A 19,435-nucleotide genomic window follows, 5' to 3' on the forward strand; every position below is an offset into this window, starting at 1 on the left:
GAAATGACATTGTTACAATGTTACAATTATTGTGCCTGAATGTATCCTTTCGACTTGACAGATCAGGGAAGATCCCTAGCTTCATAAATTCGTAGAAAATCCATACTTTAGCCGACTCTCCTCATTCCAACGCCATTTTAACCCTTAAAGAAAGGTGAATTTGGGCTCCACCTCCATGCATGAACCAAGAAGCGGGAAGTTACAGAGGCAGCAGGAACAGAGCATCCTGCCATAATTCCCCAAGCGTGAGGGCACAGACACGGCCGCCCACCCAGGGGGAGACCAGGGGAGAACAATTGACATCCACAGAGGCAGTTGAGCAAGTCAGGTGTTCTGAAAGCCCATCTCCATACAAGTCCTGAGGGCAAGGATATGTCAAGAGTTTTATTGTTCTTTCCGTGATGGGGACTTAAGACGTTGGGACGAGGGTGGCGCTGTGGTCTAAATCACTGAGCCTAGGGCTTGCCGATCAGAAGGTCGGCGGTTTGAATCCCCGCGACGGGGTGAGCTCCCGTTGCTCGGTCCCTGCTCCTAGAATCATAGAATCATAGAATCATAGAGTTGGAAGAGACCACAAGGGCCATCGTGTCCAACCCCCTGCCAAGCAGGAAATACCACCAGAGCACTCCTGACATATGGTTGTCAAGCCTCTGCTTAAAGACCTCCAAAGGAGGAGACTCCACCACACTCCTTGGCAGCAAATTCCACTGTCAAACAGCTCTTACTGTCAGGAAGTTCTTCCTAATGTTTAGGTGGAATCTTCTTTCTTGTAGTTTGGATCCATTGCTCCGTGTCCGCTTCTCTGGAGCAGCAGAAAACAACCTTTCTCCCTCCTCTATGTGACATCCTTTTATATATTTGAACATGGCTATCATATCACCCCTTAGCCTCCTCTTCTCCAGGCTAAACATGCCCAGCTCCCTTAGCCGTTCCTCATAAGGCATCGTTTCCAGGCCTTTGACCATTTTGGTTGCCCTCCTCTGGACACGCTCCAGTTTGTCAGTGTCCTTCTTGAACTGTGGTGCCCAGAACTGGACACAGTACTCCAGGTGAGGTCTGACCAGAGCAGAATACAGTGGCACTATTACTTCCCTTGATCTAGATGCTATACTCCTATTGATGCAGTCCTGCCAGCCTAGCAGTTCAAAAGCACGTCAAAGTGCAAGTAGATAAATAGGGAAGGTAAATGGCGTTTCCATGCGCTGCTCTGGTTCGCCAGAAGCGGCTTAGTCATGCTGGCCACATGACCCAGAAGCTGTACGCCCGCTCCCTTGGCCAGTAAAGCGAGATGAGCGCCGCAACCCCAGAGACTGGACTGGACAGGGGTCAGAGGTCCCTTTACCTTTACTTAAGAGGTGTTGGGAAAGGTGTCTGATCAAGTGGCCTAATGTTGAACTTGTGTAACCCTTGTATACCCCTCCCCATTTGTGACATCATAGTGATGTAGTGATTCTGTATCAATGAAGCTGCTTGAAGTGTATTCGGGGGCAAGAGGGAAGTTTTAAAAGAGTTCTTGCTCCTGTGGGGGCCTGTTGCGCAACAATAAAGATCATGATCTACTGACCACTGTTTTAATTTGTACCCCACTCATCTGGCTTGAGTTTTTCTAGCCACTCTAGGGTGCTTCACGCTTATATAGAAACATAATAAAAGTTCCTTGAAATAACTCTTGTTCTTTGCCACCCTTCAAAAGGAACCAAGCCATTTTTCTGCCACTTCCAGGTTGGCATAAACCAGGCGGTTGGTTCATAGGTCTTCCCCACAAGCTCCTTTAATGAGAAATTCCTTTCATAATTACTTTCTCATCTCTTCTCTGGTTTTGTTTTTTTTCTCCTCCCCTTGCTAAGCTGTCAGGCCAAAAGCTAATGCGTGGGCAAATTATTATACGCGTGTGCAGCTAAAGATCCTTTAATTAACAAACACACACTTAACCTCAGCTTAAGTTTTAGACTGAATTAAAGGTCAAAAAAGCATCTTTCGTAGAGGCAGTGAAGAAGTGCAGAGTTGGGGAAAATGTGGTCCCTGCCAAATCAGGATTTGCACACCAAAGTAATAACTCTTCCATGCTTTTCCCAAATCAGGTTTTAATATCAGCTCTTCCCTTTGGAATTGCAGTACAGTGGTACCTTGGTTATCAAACGCCTTGGTACTCAAACAACTTGGAACCCCAACACTGCAAACCCAGAAGGAAGTGTTCCGGTTTGCAAACTTTTTTCAGAAGCTGAATGTGCTCTGTTTTGAGTGTTATGCTCCCGACTTGAGTGCCACACTTCTGTTTTTAGTGTTACGCTGAGGTCTGTATGCTTTTGCTATTTATTTTGCGTTTTTGTTTTTGTGGCTCTTTATCATTTTGTTTTTGTGACTGTGTGGAACCCAGTTCAGCTACTGATTAGTTGATTGTGTGACCGCAGTGCATTGTTTATTGCTTTCATTTCATGGATCAATGGCTCCATTAGATAGCAAAATTCATGTCAAATTGCTGTTTTAGGGGTTGTTTTAAAAAGTCTGGAATGCTTTAATCCATTTTGCATTACTTTCTATGGGAAAGTGTGCCTTGGTTTTGGAACGCTTTGGTTCTGGAGCGGACTTCCGGAACGGATTAAGTTTGAGAACCACGGTACCATTGTAGCCTCAATGGCAGAGAGGACACTGTGGGTCTAATCCCCCCTCGGCCCACTTGACCCACATTTGGAAATAAGAAACTCACTAGGTAAAGGTAAAGAGACCCCTGACCATTAGGTCCAGTCGCGAACAACTCTGGGGTTGCAGCGCTCATCTTGCTTTACTGGCCAAGGGAGCCGGCGTACAGCTTCTGGGTCATGTGGCCAACAGGACTAAGCCGCTTCTGGCGAACCAGAGCAGAGCACGGAAGCGCCTTTTACCTTCCCGCCGAAGTGGTACCTATTTATCTACTTTGACATGCTTTTGAACTGCTAGGTTGGCAGGAGCAGGGACCGAGCAACGGGAGCTCACCCCGTTGCGGGGATTCAAACCGCCGACCTTCCGATCGGCAAGCCCTAGGCTCTGTGGTTTAGACCACAATGCCACCCGCGTCCCTAAGAAACTTGCTAGCCTGCTATTTATTTAGGTTTTGGGTTTTTTGCTGGTATGTGAAGAGGCATATCGCCTGTATCTCCATTCTGTCTGCAGGAGAAGAGACGCTCTCCCTTTGTGGCGATCCATCTCTCCTTGGATTGCAGATGGTCCCAGGTACGCTCTCTGGCACCTCCCAGGTATGATTGGGGATGTCCCCTGTCTCAGACCTTGCAGCCAGGTGCAAGGTGCACCAATGACCTGACGTAGTAAAAGGTGGCTTCTAGAGAGCGGCGAAGTTTTCCCTGCTTGAGTCCTTTGTATCAAGTAAACATAGGACTCTTTTTCATTGGAGGCATTTAAGTAGAGCCTGGAAGGCCGTCTTTCAGTGATGGTTTAGTTGAGATTCCTGCATTGCAGCGGGTTGGACTGGATGACCTTTGGGGACCCTTCCAACTCTTCAGTTCCACAAAAACTTTGAAACTGCTTAATATTGGGTGGTATCTCTGGCACCGAGATGGGCAGAGGCAGCCTTTGTGGTCGTTCCTCTAGCCTCAGAGGTTCGATGGCCTGCAACATGGGAGCAGGGCCTTTTCTGCAGTGGCTCCATGTTTGTGGAATGTTCTCCCTAGGGAGGTTCATCTGATGACTTCATTATACAGTGGGACCTCAGGTTACAGACGCTTCAGGTTACAGACTCCGCTAACCCAGAAATAGTACCTTGGGTTAAGAACTTTGCTTCACGATGAGAACAGAAATTGCGTGGCAGCAGCGGGAGGCCTCATTAGCTAAAGTGGTACCTCAGGTTAAGAACAGTTTCAGGTTAGGAACGGACCTCTGGAACGAATTAAGTTAATTATTATTATTATTATTATTATTATTATTATTATTTATTATCTTTATTGCAAAACATACAACACAAACAGACAAAAACAAGAGCAAACAAGAATACAGTGGTACCTCGGGTTACATACGCTTCAGGTTGCATACGCTTCAGGTTACAGACTCCGCTAACCCAGAAATAGTGCTTCAGATTAAGAACTTTGCTTCAGGATGAGAACAGAAATCGTGCTCTGGCGGCGCAGCAGCAGCAGGAGGCCCCATTAGCTAAAGTGGTGCTTCAGGTTAAGAACAGTTTCAGGTTAAGTATGGACCTCTGGAATGAATTAAGTACCGTATTTTTCGCACCATAGGACGCACTTTTTCCCTCCTAAAAAGCAAGGGAAAATGTGTGTGCGTCCTATGGAGCGAATGCAGGCTTTCGCTGAAGCCTGAAAAGTGAGAGGGGTCGGTGCGCACCGAGCCCTCTCACTCTCCAGGCTTCAGGAAGCTATCCGCTAGCCGTGGGAGACCCAGCTCTCCCACGGCAAGCGGAGCGCTGCATTAATCCCGAAGCTTGGGGCGTGCGGAGCTCAGCGCGCCCCAAGCTTCTGGGTGCCGGCAAGGTCTCCGCTAGCCGTCTAGACCTTGCCGGCACCCAGAAGCTTGGGGCGCGCTGAGCTCCGCAGCCCCAAGCTTCGGGATTAGCGCTCCGCTAGCCGTGTCTAGGCTGCGGATAGCAGCCTGCTTCCCGGAGCGTCGGGCGCCCTGAAAGCAGAGCGCCCGGCGCTTCGGGAACACATCCGCAGCCTAGGCAACCCTGCGGGAGATCCCGCAGGGATGTCTAGGCTGCGGATAGCAGCCTGCTTCCCGGAGCGTCGGGCGCCCTGAAAGCAGAGCGCCCCTCGCGCCGGGCAGACATCCGCAGGGTGGGGAGCCCTGCAGGAGTTCCCCGCAAGGCTCCCCAAGCTGCGGATAGCAGCCTGCCGCCCGGCGGGCGGGGCGCCCTGAATCAGAGCGCCCCTCGCGCCGGGCAGACATCCGCAGGGTGGGGAGCCCTGCAGGAGTTCCCCGCAAGGCTCCCCAAGCTGCGGATAGCAGCCTGCCGCCCGGCGGGCGGGGTGCCCTGAAGCAGAGTGCCCCGCGCGCCAGGCAGACATCCGCAGGGTGGGGAGCCCTGCAGGAGTTCCCCGCAAGGCTCCCCAAGCTGCGGATAGCAGCCTGCCGCCCGGCGGGAGGGGCGCCCTGAATCAGAGCGCCCCTCGCGCCGGGCAGACATCCGCATGGTGGGGAGCCCTGCAGGAGTTCCCCACAAGGCTCCCCAAGCTGCGGATAGCAGCCTGCCGCCCGGCGGGCGGGGCGCCCTGAATCAGAGCGCCCCGCGCGCCAGGCAGACATCCGCAGGGTGGGGAGCCCTGCAGGAGTTCCCCGCAAGGCTCCCCAAGCTGCGGATAGCAGCCTGCCGCCCGGCGGGCGGGGCGCCCTGAATCAGAGCGCCCCTTGCGCCGGGCAGACATCCGCAGGGTGGGGAGCCCTGCAGGAGTTCCCCGCAAGGCTCCCCAAGCTGCGGATAGCAGCCTGCCGCCCGGCGGGCGGGGCGCCCTGAATCAGAGCGCCCCTCGCGCCAGGCAGACATCCGCAGGGTGGGGAGCCCTGCAGGAGTTCCCCGCAAGGCTCCCCAAGCTGCGGATAGCAGCCTGCCGCCCGGCGGGCAGAGCGCCCTGAAGCAGAGCGCCCCACGCGCCAGGCAGACATCAGCCAGCCCCACAAGCTCGGGGGACAGCAGGGAGGCGCAGCGCCACTATCCCGCTGTTCCTCGACCTGGTTCGGTTTCCCTGACCTGCTTTGGGGGGGGGAAATAAAGGGAAATTTTTTCCCCTTTATTTCCCCCCAAAAAAACTAGGTGCGCCCTATAGTCCGGTGCGTCCAATCGTGCGAAAAATACGGTACTTAACCCGAGGTACCACTGTATATGTATATTTAAGGAGCAGTTCTGTCGGCTTCCAGGGGGGTGCTCTAGTGTGAACATGCAAGCTAGGTATCTGTCAGTCAAACCTTATTACCCTCAGCGGCTTCACAGCCGTCAGAAGATAATAAAATTGCACCACAACTCACTATCCAATATTGCCAACCTTATTCTTAACCAAATCTGCTCCCTGCAGCTGAGATGTGTGGAAAGGGACATCATTTGCTTCCCCTTTCGCACTCCTGCAAGCATCCCGGGCGCCTGAGCATTTAGAATTATCTAGCTAAGCATGAAGCGGCTAAATGAAGAGGCCTAAATTGCAATGCTATGCTCAAGCAGCTGAAAGTCTGTGGTGTGAGCTGTGTGCAGAAACGTCTGTAATTTGTGTACAGCTCTAAGCAAAGGAACATTATGTTGCTATCCGTGAATAGCTTTCAGGGGTTCTTTGGTTGCAGAAACAGCTAATGCAGTCCTAGGCTGCATCAACAGAAGTCTAGTGTCCAGCTCATGGAAAGTCATGTTGTTGTTGTTGTTGTTGTTGTTTAGTCGTTTAGTCGTGACCGACTCTTTGTGACCCATGGACCAGAGCACGCCAGGCACTCCTGTCTTCCATTGCCTACTGCAGTTTGGTCAGACTCATGCTGGTAGCTTCGAGAACACTGTCCAACCATCTCGTCCTCTGTCGTCCCCTTCTCCTTGTGCCCTCCATCTTTCCCAACATCAGGGTCTTTTCCAGGGAGTCTTCTCTTCTCATGAGGTGGCCAAAGTATTGGAGTCTCAGCTTCAGGAAGTCATTAGGTCCAGTTGTGACCGACTCTGGGGTTGCAGCGCTCATCTCACTTTATTGGCCGAGGGAGCCGGCGTACAGCTTCCGGGTCATGTGGCCAGCATGACTAAGCCGCTTCTGGCGAACCAGAGCAGCGCACGGAAACGCCGTTTACCTTCCCGCCGGAGCGGTACCTATTTATCTACTTGCACTTTGACATGCTTTCGAACTGCTAGGTTGGCAGGAGCAGGGACCGAGGAATGGGAGCTCACCCCGTTGCGGGGATTTAAACCGCCGACCTTCTGATCGGCAAGTCCTAGGCTCTGCGTCCCAAGGGAAGTCATAGGCCCACTCTATTCTGCCTTGGTCAGACCACACCTGGAAGACGGCATCCAATTCTGGGTACCACAATTTAAGAAGGATGTTGACAAGCTGGAAGGAGCTGGGTACGTTTAGCCTATAAAAGAGGAGGTTAAGAGGAGAACGAGACTGGTGTCTGGGAGTGGCCGCTGAGACCTCATCTCGCCAGACCTACATTGGCTCCCTGTACGTTTCCAAGCACAATTCAAAGTGTTGGTGCTGACCTTGAAAGCCCTAAACGGCCTCAAAGGCCCAGTATACCTGAAGGAGCGTCTCCACCCCCATCGTTCAGTCCAGACACTGAGGTCCAGCTCCGAGGGTCTTCTGGCAGTTCCCTCCCTGTGAGAAGTGAGGTTACAGAGAACCAGGCAGAGGGCCTTCTCGGTGGTGGCGCCTGCCCTTTGGAACATGCTCCCACCAGATGTCAAGGAGATAAAGAGCTACACAACTTTTAGAAGACATCTGAAGGCAGCCCTGTTTAGGGAAGTTTTTAATGTTTGATTCTATTTTTAATATTCTGTTGGGAGCCGCCCAGAGCGGCTGGGAAAACCCAGCCAGATGGGGGGGGGGTATAAATAATAAATCCGTCCAGGGCCGGATTTATGTTTGATGAAGCCCTAAGCTACTGAAGGTAACGGGGCCCTTTATACTGTATGTCCAGCTGTCCTTTGTCAACAACAAATGGTTGCTGTTTTTTTGTGTTGAATATTTGCTCTATGGTAATTTATGGTCCTAATAGGTATCTAAAGTCATTTGCACATAACAAAATATGTTTTTTATCAACTTAATTGTTAAACTGAAATACAATTAAGAAGAAGTATATTAATAGTGATCTACAATTAAGAAGTATATTAATAGTGAAATAATTATTAAGCTCTAACTTACAATGATTTTTTAAACTTAATAATGCAAACCAGTGATATTTTAGGGAGCAGGCTAGCAGGTGGGGCCCATTACTTACATCAGGGGTCAGCAAACTTTTTCAGCAGGGGGCCGGTCCACTGTCCCTCAGACCTTGTGGGGGGCCGGACTATATTTTGAAAATAAAATAAAATGAAAGAATCCTTATGCCCCACAAATAACCCAGAGATGCATTTTAAATAAAAGGACACATTCTACTCATGTAAAAAGACGCTTATTCCCGGAGCATCCACGGGCCGGATTTAGAAGACAATTGGGCCGGATCCGGCCCCCGGGCCTTAATTTGCCTACCCATGACTTACATCATAGGAGCCTACACAACACAAAACACTGTTGCTGTATGTAGGTTTTATTTGATTTGATTTTTATCCTATATTTTGGAAATGTACATGCAGTTTTTTCCTCCTTTAAGTTTTTTGGGCGCCCCAAAGAGAGTGGGGCCCTAAGCTATAGCTTGTTTAGCTTATGCAGTGGTACCTCGGGTTAAGTACTTAATTCGTTCCGGAGGTCCGTACTTAACCTGAAACTGTTCTTAACCTGAAGCACCACTTCAGGTTAATGGGGCCTCCTGCTGCCGCCGCACCACTGGAGCACAATTTCTGTTCTCATCCTGAAGCAAAGTTCTTAACCTGAAGCACTATTTCTGGGTTAATGGAGTCTGTAACCTGAAGCGTATGTAACCTGAAGCGTATGTAACCCAAGGTACCACTGTACATAAATCCGGCGCTGCCCACGACCCTGAGATTAAGAGTCTCATATTCTATTGACTGAGCTATTTAGCTTCCAGGGGTCTTGCAGTAATGTCCAAATGCAAAATGAATACAAAATTATAAACGGAAGAAGATTAAATGACAAATAGCACAGGGAAGTACTGATTAAATACCCGCAAGACTAGAGGATCAGGCTTAATAAACTGACCGCAATGATTTTGCCTGTGTGTGTTGAAAGGTGTCTTAATTTGCAAAGATGTTTAACGCCATAATGGATGTTTCTGCACTTTATTGTGAAATAGCTGCAAGCCAGATTCAGATTTTACTGTTTGGTTAGGCAGTTAGACACAGGAGCACAATTTTTTAATTAAAAAAACCCTTCCCAAAAGGCACTGATTTCTTGGGGGTGGAGAGTCGATATCAGAAAGCAGCGATCCTTCCTGATATATGTTGGGTACAGCTGGGCTGAATATTGTTGTATTGGTTTGCGCAATTTAGACCTGCTACTTGCTGCAAAATGTGTTTTGTGGCTTTGGCGCAGAAGCAGGAAAATGAGAAAAATATATCAGATGGAAGGAGATAGCAAGCGCTGGACTGCATTAAGAGTTCAGGGTAATAAAAAACGAATTCTCTGCCCCCCCCCCCCCGGCTTGAAAGCACTTTGACTAAATAGATATTGGAGTCATCCACTAAGAGAGTTGATGATTCCTTCGTGGTTTCTCTTTGTGAAAGGCTGATGAAGGGGCGGCTGATGAAATGGATTTGCAAATAGCTTCTTCCTTCGCCTTAAAAACCCCCTAATATGACCTGCCAGGCAGATGTTCTCGGAGTGAATTGTGATCGATTCTCATCGTCCTCAAGAGCTTCATTGAACCCATAAGCTTACAAAATAAAATAAAATAAATCCAGTTGGGCCTGATCCGGCCCGCGGGCCTTAGTTTGCTGACCCATAGTTTAGGGGGTCCCTCCCCAAATCCATATCATCATATTCATTGCTCTGGCATGTGGTCTTTGTTTTGTTCTCAAAAAAATTTAGTTTCCACAATATTATAAACAAACAAACAAACAAACATAAATCATAGCCTTATTGAAAATTACAGTTATTAACTTTGTTAAGTGACTTCATCGCTTCCCCTTGGTTGAATTTCATTGCATGTCCTTTTAACGGTTTTCCAAATCCCAATTTTTATGAAATTTAACTTAAACATTAACATCCTTAGATCTTCACCTTATGGAATTAAACATATTAATTCATCACTTAACATAAATAAAATCCTAAGCCCATTAAGTATCTGCAAGCTGTTTTCAGTTAGTTTAACTTAGCAAATTTAGCTAAATAATCACTAAATTTATTCCACTCTTCCTGATACTCCTCCTCCTTCTGGTCGCGGACTCTTCCGGTTAGGTCGGCTAGCTCCGAAAAATCCATCATCTTCATTTGCCATTCTTCTATTGTTGGTAATTCTTGGGTTTTCCACTTTTTAGCTAACAAAATACGAGCAGCAGTTGTGGCATACAAAAATAATTTAACATCTTTCTTGGGCAACTCCAAACCTGTTATTCCAAGACGAAAGGCCTCTGGTTTCTTTATGAATGTACGGTATATTTCAACATTTTTTTTCAATTAATTATAAATCTTTTCCCAGAAGTCTTTCACCTTGGCATGTGGTCTTTGGAAGGGAATGTGGTGTTTGTGGTAATAATAATAATAATAATAATAATAATAATAATAATAATTATTTATATGTCGCCCATCCGACTGGGTTTCCCTCTCTACTCTTCTTTTAGGACAAACAAAGTGGTGATCCAATTGGATCCCATCTCGTTTCAATCAGGTTATTTGTTGTTGTTTTTTAAAATAAAAAATTGTCTGGCCTCGCACAGATTCCGAGTTGGCCTTCAGCTTATTCAGGAGGACTTAATTGAGCCAACAGTGTGACGCGGCAGCTAAAAAAGCCAATGCAATTCTGGGCTGCATCAATAGGAGTATAGCATCTAGATCAAGGGAAGTAATAGTGCCACTGTATTCTGCTCTGGTCAGACCTCACCTGGAGTACTGTGTCCAGTTCTGGGCACCACAGTTCAAGAAGGACACTGACAAACTGGAACGTGTCCAGAGGAGGGCAACCAAAATGGTCAAAGGCCTGGAAACGATGCCTTATGAGGAACGGCTAAGGGAGCTGGGCATGTTTAGCCTGGAGAAGAGGAGGCTAAGGGGTGATATGATAGCCATGTTCAAATATATAAAAGGATGTCATATAGAGGAGGGAGAAAGGTTGTTTTCTGCTGCTCCAGAGAAGCGGACACGGAGCAATGGATCCAAACTACAAGAAAGAAGATTCCACCTAAACATGAGGAAGAACTTCCTGACAGTAAGAGCTGTTTGACAGTGGAATTTGCTGCCAAGGAGTGTGGTGGAGTCTCCTCCTTTGGAGGTCTTTAAGCAGAGGCTTGACAACCATATGTCAGGAGTGCTCTGATGGCGTTTCCTGCTTGGCAGGGGGTTGGACTCGATGGCCCTTGTGGTCTCTTCCAACTCTATGATTCTATGATTAATTGGGTGCTTCTGGCAACTCAAGTGGCGGAGGCACTCCTTCAGAGCTTGCAAACACTTCAGCAGGTGGAAAAAATAATAAAGAAAAGTTTATTTTTGGTATTCCCCCCAGTGCGCGAGATGGGAAGTAATCTTCTAACGAGCCTGGAGAGATTGCAAATGTGTTTGGCACACAATTACCCAGATCTTTAATAGGCTTCGCAATCGCTTATCGCTTTGTTACCGTGGTTTACCCCTTCCTGCTAAAAATGTCATGGATACCCATGCGAAACACATCTGGCTAATTGGGCCCGAGCTGCGTATGCCTCTCCTCTCAAATATTAATTGACTGGAATTGCGTTTTGAAAAAACGGTTAGCTTGAAACATGTGGCGGGGGCATAACCTCACCTGGGTAGTCAAGCTTGTTGCATTAAATTCTGTTTCAATGGGCCATTGGCCTGATCCAATAGCTTCGCCGCATGTTTTTAAGTTCTCTACCACTGAGCTTATTTCTCCGTTCCTGAAACTTGGGGGAAAGATTGTGTTGTTTCTGATGGACAGGGGGTGGGAAAGTGTGTGGGGCTTCCTGGTCCTGAATGGAGTGACTGTGTCCTTAAAGCAGGGGGATACTGTAGATAGTTTTCACTCAGGTCCACATATGCAAATAAGGGATTGAAAGTGAAGTTCAGTGATTGGATAGTTACAGAAAGTGGTTGCTGTTGCGTTGTAGTGGAGCTCTATATAAGCAAGCTGGCTGAACCCTTCAGTTCAGTTCTGTTTTGGCCTGTGAATAAACAAGAGCTGTTTGAAGAATCGCTGTGTCGTCTGATATGTTCACCCACAACTTAACAACAACAACAACAACAACAACAACAACAATTTATTATTTATACCCCGCCCATCTGGCTGGGTTTCCCCAGCCACTCTGGGTGGCTTCCAACCAAATATTAAAAACAATACGGTTTTCAACCTTTTTGAGTCCGTGGCTCCCTTGACCAACTGCGTTCTTTCTCTGGCACCCCTGTGGGACCCCGGAGCCCCTCACCCCTTTTCTAACACCCTCCCTTCTGGAGGGTTCCCTCAGCCTCCTCTCCTCTCCCCTCTCCTTGGGAGTCCTCTGGGTATCTGCTGTGGCCGTTTCTGGTCTCTAAGCTGCCCCCCTCCCCGTCCCAAAGAGAGGTGCCCCCTCACACTGCTCCACAGGGTACTGGGGCTTGTCCGTCCATCCCCAAAACCAAGGCCTGGCAGACTGGCTGGCTGGGCTTCCTTCACCCACTTGCTTGCTTACTCCAAGGCCGCCTCAGCTTCTGGCAACCAGCACCCCCTGGCCAGCGCCAGAGCCACCATTCGCCTAGGGAGCTTGTAGCCAGGGCTGCTGCAACAAACGGCTGTGCAAGCCTTTGGGAAGCAAAGATGTGAGAGGGCATCAGGAGGGAGAGAAGGAGAGAGGGATGGAAGCCAGGGTTGCCCGCAGCACCCCAACCATCATTCAAGCCATGCCAGGGTGCCACGGCACACTGGTTGAAAACCACTGCCCTAAAGGATCAGGCATAATAATAATAATAATAATAATAATAATAATAATAATTTATTATTTATATCCTTCCCAACTGGCTGGGCCTCCCCAGCCACTCTGGGCGGCTTTCAACAGAACACTAAAATACAATAACCTATTAAACATTAAAAGCTTTCCTAAACAGGGCTGCCTTCAGATGTCTTCTAAAAGTCTGGTAGTGGTTTTTTTCTTTGACATCTGGTGGGAGGGCGTTCCACACAACAGGTGCCACTACCGAAAAGGCCCTCTGCCTGGTTCCCTGTAACTTGGCTTCTCGCAGGGAGGGAACCGCCAGAAGGCCCTCAGGGCTGGACCTCAGTGTCCAGGCTGGATGATGGGGGTGGAGACGCTCCTTCAGGTATACTGGGCTGAGGCCATTGAGGGCTTTCAAGGTCAGCACCAAGACTTTGAAATGTGCTCGGAAACGTACTGGCAGCCAGTGTAGGTCTTTCAAGACAGGTGTTATATGGTTTCGGCGGCTGCTCCCAGTCACCAGTTTGGCTGCCGCATGCCGCCTGGTAGTCATTTTGGACTCACAGCTGTCCATTGAGGTGCAAATCCTGTCTCCAGGGCAGCTGTCTACCAGCTCCATCTGGTACACAGGCTGAGACCCTACCTGCCCGCAGACTGTCTCCCCAGAGTGGTGCATGCTCTGGTTATCTCCCGCTTGGACTACGGCAATGCGCTCTATGTGGGGCTACCTTTGAAGGAGACCCGGAAACTACAACTAATTCAGAATGCGGCAGCTAGACTGGTGACTGGGAGCGGCCCCCGAGACCACATAACAGCGGTCCTGAAAGACCTACATTGGCTCCCAGTACATTTCTGAGCACAATTCAAAGTGTTGGTGCTGACCTTGAAAGCCCTAAACTACCTCTGCTCAGTAGACCTGAAGGAGCATCACCACCCCCATCGTTCAGCGCCGAGGGCCTTCTGGCTGTTCCCTCCCTGCGAGAAGTGAGGTTACAGGGAACCAGGCAGAGGGCCTTCTTGGTGGTGGCGCCTGCCCTGTTTAACGCCTTCCCGTCATATGTCAAGGAGATGAGTAACTATAACATTTAGAAGACATCTGAAGACATCCCTGTATAAACCTTTTAAAGTTTAATGTTTTATCATGTTTTTATACATGTTGGACGCTGCCAAGATTAACATCATCATCATCATCATTAACATCATCATTGCTCCTCCTCCTCCTCCTTTGGCGATCCCTCATAGCCTAGTAAGATTGTCTTCATAAACACGGTTTTAACAGTGAGTCCATAAGTGACTGTGAAGGCCAATTCCGGATCCACACATCCTTCCACAGTGGGGACAGAGGTTTCCGGGCAGGAGTTGATCACAGTGAGGGTTTGCCAAGTGTGCCTTCCTCTTATCACGTTTCTCCCTTGCGTCCTGAGTTTGAGCGTCTTCAAAGCCTGTGACACCTTTGGTAAAGGCTGTTCTCCAATTGAAACACTCACAGGCCAGTTTTCCCCAGTTGTCTGTGGTTATACTATTTTTTTTATATTTGCCTTGAGACAGTCTTTAAACCTCTTTTGTTGACCACCAGCATTACACTTTCTATTATGATTATTATTATGATTATTATGATTATTATTATTATTGGTGTTTCCAGCATTAGGCCTTAGGAGGGTCAGACCATACCCTGCCCTGCACCTTCCTTGCTGGAGTAAGAGACATTTAAGAGGAACGACCCCATTACAGTGGTACCTCGGGTTACATACGCTTCAGGTTACATACGGTTCAGGTTACAGGCTCCGCTAACCCAGAAATAGTACCTTGGGTTAAGAACTTTGCTTCAGGATGAGAACAGAAATCGTGCTGCGGCGGCAGCAGGAAGCCCCATTAGCTAAAGTGGTGCTTCAGGTTAAGAACAGTTTCAGGTTAAGAACAGACCTCTGGAACGAATTAAGTACTTCACACGAGGTACCACTGTATCTTGATGACAACTTTTATTATCGTTATCCTTCATTACCAGTAGGCGAATCGTCAACCAAGGTGGAGCCTTGTATCAAAAGAGTGAGACTTTCACACTTCCTGCACATAATCCGGAGGTGATTTTTTGTTGTTGTGGGTTGGCAGAGGGAAGCTGATGGGGAAATGGGGTGGCAGCAGGTGGCAACTGTTTCCATCTATTCATTTGCACCGTGGAAAAGCTGCTCCGCTTCTCTCCGGCTGTGTTGATTTATTTTCATCCCAACAGCTCTTCGCCGGAGATTGTAATGGTAGGAACTTGGCTCTCGACCAAGATGCTCATCAGCAGAACTTGGTCTGCCTGCTAAGGGCAGTGGATGTAAAAGCATTTCCTCCCTTCCTGATAGCGAGGTGCATATTTGTGGCTGGCTAGTAAAGGAACCACTGAAAAGCCAAATAAAGGGGTTTTTGGGAACTGGCGTTCACATGTTTGGTGATATTAACACCTTGCCTGTTTGGTGTTAGTTGTGTTACGGAAATGACATGGGGAGGGCATCTTTAAAGTTGTTAAAGGTAAAGGGACCCCTGACTCTTAGGTCCAGTCACGGATGACTCTGGGGTTGCAGTGCTCATCTCGCTTTATAGGCCGAGGGAGCCGGCGTACAGCTTCCGGGTCATGTGGCCAGCATGACTAAGTCGCTTCTGGTGAACCAGAGCAGCACACGGAAATGCCGTTTACCTTCCCGCTGGAGCGGTACCTATTTATCTACTTGCATTGGTGTACTTTCAAACTGCTAGGTTGGCAGGAGCAGGGACCGAGCAACGGGAGCCCACCCCGTCGCGGGGATTCAAACCGCCGACCTTCTGATTGGCAAGCCCTAGGCTCTGTGGTTTAACCCACAGCGCCACCCGCGTATTATGCCTGAATGTATCCTTTCAACTTGATAGCTCAGGGAAGATACATACCTAGCTTTATAAATTCTCCTTGAGAACAAAACAATTCGCAATTATTCTGAGCAAGCGTTCGTATTGGCACTCAGCAAACCGATTTCATGATCTGTCCCGCGAGATGATTCTGCATGTTGTCGGAAAGCAATCGCTGATGGGTGGCACAGGGTGATCTTTCCTTTCCCCCGCCTCCCGTTTCTCTTTTCTTTTCTTTTTTGACTGGTGCAGCTTGCGAAAACGTGAATAATTGATTCCCCCTTGTCCTGCTTCCTGTTTTATTTCTGTACGCGTAACACTAGCCGGCAGAGGCTTGAATCATTCATAGGCTGCGACTCCCCTGTGGCAGAGCTGCGGGGGCCAGAGGGGAATCGGTTCCTCGCAGGCCAGGGCCTGGGGGCTGGTTTTGTCAAAGAGAGGACAGGGAATCCACTGGGACAGGCACTCGGGGGAAGAAAAAACAAGAAAACCCCGCAGTTCCCGTGGGGGGAGCCCAGAGAGTGGAAATGTTATTCTCAGCCCAGTTCTTGTTTGCTTAGGATGTTGGCTGGATGGTGGAAGGGCCAGGATCCAGCCGCTTTGCATCGTGGGAGTCTGTTACCTGTCGGCACGAGGCAGGTGGGTGATGAAGTTTGAAAGGGCGACCGGGCAGACGAAGAGGTTAATCTCTCTCTCTCTCTTATTGGGTTTTACATTACAGTGGTACCTCTGGTTGCGAACGGGATCCATTCTGGAGGCTTGTTCGCAACATGAAAAGAGCGCAACCTGAAGCACTGTATCTTCGCAGGTGCGCGGCGCGATTTGGTGCTTGTGCGCATGCGCGAAGTGTGATTTAGCGCTTCTGTGCATGCGCGAACGGCGAATCCCAGAAATAACCCTTTCCGGTACTTCTGGGTCGTTGCGGGACGTAACCTGAAAGAACGTAACATGAAGCAAACGTAACATGAGGTATGACTGTACAAATTTAAATTCAAACAATAAACACCACCATCATCATTTAGGATTCCTTGAATCCTTTGACTCCCCCCCCAACCCTTCCATGGTTACCATTTTCAGTCTTTCTCCACTGTTTCACTTATTTTCTCTATTTTTCTTACATAATTCAGCTTTACCTTAATTTTTAGTACATTGCAAACGGTACTTGATTGCTGCCGAAGTTTTTAGTTGTTTACAGTGTTCTCTTAAGTACAGTGTAAATTATCCCCATTCCTTCTTAAAGTTCTTCTCTTCCTGGTTTCTGATTTTCCCGGTCAGTTTCGCCATTTCGGCGTAGTCCGAGGGTAATCTAGTGCAATGCAGGAATCTTTTGCCCAACGTTGGGCTTGAACCCACAACCCTAAGAAATGGGGAGCCACCCCAGAAAAGGCCCCGTTCTCGTGTTGCTGCCTTCTGGACCTCTCATGGAGGAGACACACAAAGAAGGGCCTCAGAAGATGATCTCAGGGTCCGGGTAGGTTCATATGGAAAGAGGTGGTCCTTGAGGTATTGTGGTCCTGAGCTGTTTAAGGCTTTATAGGTCATAGCAGCACTTTGAATTGGGCCCGGAAACTAATTGGCAGCCAGTGTAGCGGGACCAGGATTGGCGTTATAGCAGCCTTTCTCTACCTGTGGGTCCCCAGATGTTGTTGAACTACAACTCCCATCATCCCAGCTAGCAAGGCCAGAGCTCAGGGATGATGGGAGTTGTAGTCCAACAACATCTGGGGACCCACAGGTTGAGAACCGCTGTGTTATAGGATCAAACTGTCCTGTCCAGGTGGGAAACCGGGGCCACTGCATTCTTTATACCGAGTCCAGCTGTTGGTTTGTCCAGCTCAGTATTGTCTCCTACATTGGCTGGCAGGGACAGCATTGCAGAGGGTTGGACTAGATAGCTCTTGGGGGCCCAAACCGAGTCTACAATTCTGTGACTGTGAGCATTCCGGCTGGTACCGTATTTTTCGCTCTATAGGACGCACCGAACCATAGGACGCACCTTGTTTTAGAGGGGGAGAACAAGAAAAAAAAATTCTCCCCCTCTCTGCTCAGCGCCCCTTCAGCGCAGTGGCAGGAGAAACGGAGCCCCTTCCATTTCTCCTCCCGCTTGGCTGAAGGGGCGCTGCGCAGCTCTCCCTCTCTGCTGAAGCCAGGGGAGTCTTGCTCTCCTGGCTTCAGCAAAAGGAACCTGAAGCCTCTGGAGCGCAGTGGGAACTCATGCTGCACTCCGAAGGCTTCAGGCGGCTATCCCTGAAGCCTAGAGAGCGAGAGGGGTCGGTGTGCACGACCCCTCTCGCTCTCCAGGCTTCAGCGAAAGCAACGCGAAGCCTCCGGAGCGCGGAGGGAGCGCTCCCTCTGCGCTTCGGAGGCTTCGCGTTGCTATTGCGGAAGCCAAGGAGCCTGCATTCGCTCCATAGGATGCACACACATTTCCCCTTAATTTCTGGAGGGGGAAAAGTGCGTCCTATAGAGCAAAAAATACGGTAAATGTAGGTCAATGTCATTGGTGGGCTCGCCAACCCAGCCCCTTTCCCTTGCCCATCTTGCTTAACGGCAACAAAAGCCCTGATCTGTGACCCTCCGCCTTCATTCTTTGTTTATCTCATTCCCCACCCTGCCCAATCCGCCCCTTTATTTGATTTTCCCCAGTTCCGTAATACACAATAATCATATATTATACATCCGGTTAATTAAATCATACCGACTCAACATCCATTGTTACTTCTTCATTTCGTTTGTACTGATTCCAGTGGTTACAACTCCCCGCTCTAAAAGTCTCCTCTAATGGGCCCTTCTCTCCCATAATTGCTTATATCTTGTTTTATTTATAATGATTACATCCCAAATTTTCCACTCCCTGTTTACTTCAGAAATGAAGAAGTGCATTCCTTAAAGCTGTCTGGCTTGGGTTTTGTGGTTGGGGTAGGGAAAGTCTCATAGTCGGCGATGTGAGATGAGATGTTCTGTGGTGAACTCCTTTCCGGATGAAACATCCCAGCTACGTTCAGATGCACTTTGAATATTTTTCTATTCATCCAGAACTTTGAGGTGTTCTTGAGAATCCTTCCTGACTCAGCTGCTGCTGCTTTGTACACAAGTTTTATATTTGATGGTGATTTGGCTAATCTTTTAATTCTTACAGTGGTACCTTGGTTCTCAAACGCCTTGGTACTCAAACAACTTGGAACCGAAACACTGCAAATCTGGAAGTAAGTGTTCCGGTTTGCGAACTGTTTTCGGAAGCCGAACGTGTTCCGTTTTGAGTGCTACACTTCCGTTTTGAGTGTCACGCTGAGGTCTGTCTGTTTTTGCTATTTAATTTGCGTTTTTGCAGCTCTCTTTTTTGTGTGACTGTGTGGAACCCAGTTCAGCTACTGATTGATGGATTGTGTGACTGCAATACATTGTTTATTGCTTTATTTTTATGGATCAGTGGTCTTGTTAGATAGTAAAATTCATGTTAAATTGCTCTTTTAGGGGTTGTTTTTAGAAGTCTGGAACGGATTAATCCATTGTGCATTTCTTTCTGTGGGGAAGCATGCCTTGGTTTTGGAACGCTTTGGTTCTGGAACGGACTTCCGGAACAGATTAAGTTTGAGAACCAAGGTACCACTGTATTGTGATGACACTGTGATGACATTTGCTACCCTGTGCTACACTAGGAGGAGGGGAAGGATATAAAACCCATGAATGAATGAATAAATGAATGAGATTACGACTAAACATCAGGAAGAACTTTCTGAGAGTAAAGAGCTGTTTGACAGTGGAACGGACTCCCTTGGGAGATTGTGGATTCTTCTTCCTTGGAGGTTTTTAAGCAGAGGTTGGCTGGCCATCTGTCCTGGATCCTTTGTTTTTTGTTTTTTTAAATATTTATTGAAGTTTTCACAAATAGAGCAAACAATAATCATAACCGAAAAAAAAGCATACAAAGAC

At 48.3% G+C, this 19,435-nt stretch overlaps 2 protein-coding genes across 4 annotated transcripts in view; both read left to right on the top strand.

The window, feature by feature from the left end:
* Positions 1-19,435, top strand: part of FCHSD2 (FCH and double SH3 domains 2) — a 376,100-nt gene that overhangs the window by 335,923 nt on the left and 20,742 nt on the right. The gene's annotated exons all lie outside the window — the stretch shown is intronic.
* GDPD5 (glycerophosphodiester phosphodiesterase domain containing 5) overlaps positions 1-19,435 on the top strand; it is a 176,857-nt gene that overhangs the window by 57,545 nt on the left and 99,877 nt on the right. The gene's annotated exons all lie outside the window — the stretch shown is intronic.

Source organism: Podarcis raffonei, chromosome 4 (assembly GCF_027172205.1).
Source record: "Podarcis raffonei isolate rPodRaf1 chromosome 4, rPodRaf1.pri, whole genome shotgun sequence".
Lineage (NCBI taxonomy): Eukaryota > Metazoa > Chordata > Lepidosauria > Squamata > Lacertidae > Podarcis > Podarcis raffonei.